Genomic DNA, 2,944 nt, shown 5'->3' with positions numbered 1-2,944 from the left:
AAGAGATATGAAACCCATGTAAACTCGCTCTTGGGTGGTTTACATGGCGGTTTAGTGTCGAAATTAGTGTTGTAGTTTTGTCAATCTTGTCTATTTTAATAAATTCTTGTTTTATTTGTTAAATGGTATACTCCTTTACTCGTATATTGCCTTCATTTTATCGTCTCCCTCCACTCGACCGACATATGAGAGTCTCAACCCTCGGGACCAGACATCGTAATGTTGAAAAGTGAGTAGGTTTAACGACCTGTTGCCGAAAAGGGAGGTGAGACGGCCTACGTCCTCCCCGGCGGTTCACAGGTAATTTGTTTATTATAATTTGCCTACACCCATTTATTTTAATTACAATCACAAAAATAATCCATACATATATCAATTGATAAATTTTAACTTTTAAGTAAAATCATCCCGTATACAGTATATAAGTTCAGTATCCTGAGAATTCGAATGTTTTTAAAAATAAAATATCATTTATATAATGTTCTTAACAACAATAGTATAGTATTATACCAGAATTAATACACTAAGATATGCAAATATCTTGATTTACAAATGCGTGACTTCGAACAGAGCATTTTTTTCAAAGTGTTTCGCGTAATATTCTGGATCCTCTTTAATGCGGTTGAATTTCTCTTCTACTTCATTTATAACTTTGTCTTCGTAATTCACATTATTCCGATCAATATACTTGAATGTTCCTTCAGAGAATCTTCGTTTGACCTCTTCGTCATACATTTTCACGTATTTTTCGTTTTGTCGAAAGAAACCTTCGTTTTGTTTCAATATTTCAATGAACTCTCGTGAATCGGAATCGGGTAATTCTCCTCCATATGCAACAGGAAGATATTTTGGATGAATAAATTTATGCAGAGTCGTTACTTCACTATGCATTATCATCTGTAAACAAATGAAAAATTTATTTACAAGCGATACAATAGTACAAAATATTTTTTTTTAATGTTATAACAGGTAGATTGTTGTATTAATCAGTTATTTAATCAAAAATCAATATAGAAAACGTTAAAGTTAAAAGATTTGTACGTTTTTATTGTATTAAATTCTTAGTACAGAAATTTATATTGCATATTGGCATATTGTGAGATTGGAAATTCAAAACATTGGGTGTATGATTAATAAAGAATATTTAATACATCGTGCATTACTTTTAATGAAAAAATTACTTACTCGTTTTACGATTTTTTCGGGGATAAATGGGACGAAAATATTCGTTATTCCTTTGACTACGGAATTTACATTCACAAAATGGATTTCTCTGTATCGTAGTTGAAAACAATCACTCTAATTTAAATACATTAAAAATTCAATATGGTTAGAAAAAAATATTTAAATTTAATATTTTATTTTAAAATTCAAAACGTAAATAAAACTTTAAAATTGCGATTGTATATTATTGTAAAAATTCACTTTTGATGATAATACTATATAAAATTTGAATCATTATATCAGTCAGTAAGGGTGAAATTTAGATATTTTCAAGAAATTTGTATTGATAATTCAAACAATAACGATTACAGTAGCTGAGTGTTATCAATACCGATCACATTTCTTCTATCTTTCTTTCAAACTCAATTTCATTAACATAGAATGATTAAAGTTTTCATTGGCATTGTAATAATTTATATTGCTTAATCTGTTTGAAATATTAGTTCTTATTTTGATTTAAAACGGAATAAATAAAATACTAATTAAATAATTTATTACTTACGATTATTAAAGCAATCAAACTGCTGATCAATCTTGGTGTATATCGCAACAAATATCGAATATTTATTCCTTGAGTATTTATTATTATAACTATTCCATTCGCTTGCATTCGATGTAAATTTAACATGAAATCTGATAAAAGGAATGAAAGACGGTACACATCTAACACGTTCATTTTCGAAAAATCACACCGCTCTGTAATTAAAAGATGTATACAAGAATATAAGGTACAGTAACATATTGATATATCAAACTCTAACTTAACGGAGAAAAATATTTGTGCTAAAGAAACAATTTAAAATCATTTTTTTTCAACTTTTTTCTATAGCGGCACGTCTCAAATTGATCGTTAAATCAATAATACATTATAACATATTTCTTTTATAATAAAAGAAATAACTCTTGAACCTTTCTATCAGAATAAAACATAAAATGTTGATGATATGTTATATTATTTTTGTATTATATTACATATATAATGTTTCAATTGTAGTTTTATTAATTAAGCAATCTAATTGACCCCAACTTGAACGTTTTCCATCAAACAAGCTAAGATAATATTTCAAGAAAAATTAAAAATTCGAAAAAACGTCATAGAATAATAAATGTATAAATAAATTTTCTTTCCTTATAAGTTATATATCAATATAAAATAATTATGAATCTTACCGTTTTCTATTATACTAACAATTCTCCCGTGTTGATCAGGCTTCGGCAATATTCTTATTATATTTAATGGTAAAATACTTTCAAAATTCGATGGGAAGAGATTTTTAAAAAAGGATGGATATTTTATTCTTGTAGAATAATAATTCTTCAGAAGTTTAAGCGATCTTTCTAGGTTAAACTTTCTAGCACGAAGAAATCCAAGAAGAAATATGTCGTCCATTCTACATTTTAATTTATTTTTATCTGAAATAATTATTATAAAAATATTAAAAATTCATATATTTAATTGGTACATTGTTTTCATTGCAATCATTTATACATTTTATAAATGATAAAAGCATTACTTGAGAACGTTATGAGTTAATAATGCTGAAAACGTATTAACATATTTCATAAAAAGACCACGTCTTTGTAATAAATCAAATGACACTTTAATGCAAATCTACCATATAAAAAATTTAATTTGTTATGTAGTTTATTACAATACTTACTGATAAGTTTCTTAAAATGTTCAAGTGCTTTTTCATCCCACGGAAATTCTTCTCTCTGC

At 26.7% G+C, this 2,944-nt stretch overlaps 1 long non-coding RNA gene across 1 annotated transcript; it reads right to left on the bottom strand.

Annotated features, from left to right (window-relative positions):
- Nucleotides 1–330: 330 nt before the first annotated feature.
- Nucleotides 331–2,607, bottom strand: LOC111632309. Its single transcript, XR_002757836.1, has 3 exons — nt 2,395–2,607; nt 1,186–1,299; nt 331–897 (listed from the first exon to the last, which is right to left on the bottom strand). It is a non-coding gene; the product is annotated as an uncharacterized LOC111632309 (long non-coding RNA).
- Between the last annotated feature and the right edge of the window lie 337 nt (nt 2,608–2,944).

Source organism: Centruroides sculpturatus, unplaced genomic scaffold (assembly GCF_000671375.1).
Source record: "Centruroides sculpturatus isolate CEXI.00-Female unplaced genomic scaffold, Cexi_2.0 scaffold435, whole genome shotgun sequence".
In the NCBI taxonomy this organism is placed as follows: domain Eukaryota; kingdom Metazoa; phylum Arthropoda; class Arachnida; order Scorpiones; family Buthidae; genus Centruroides; species Centruroides sculpturatus.
Note: the sequence above shows the minus strand (reverse complement) of the source record. Positions and strands in the feature narration are given on the sequence as shown.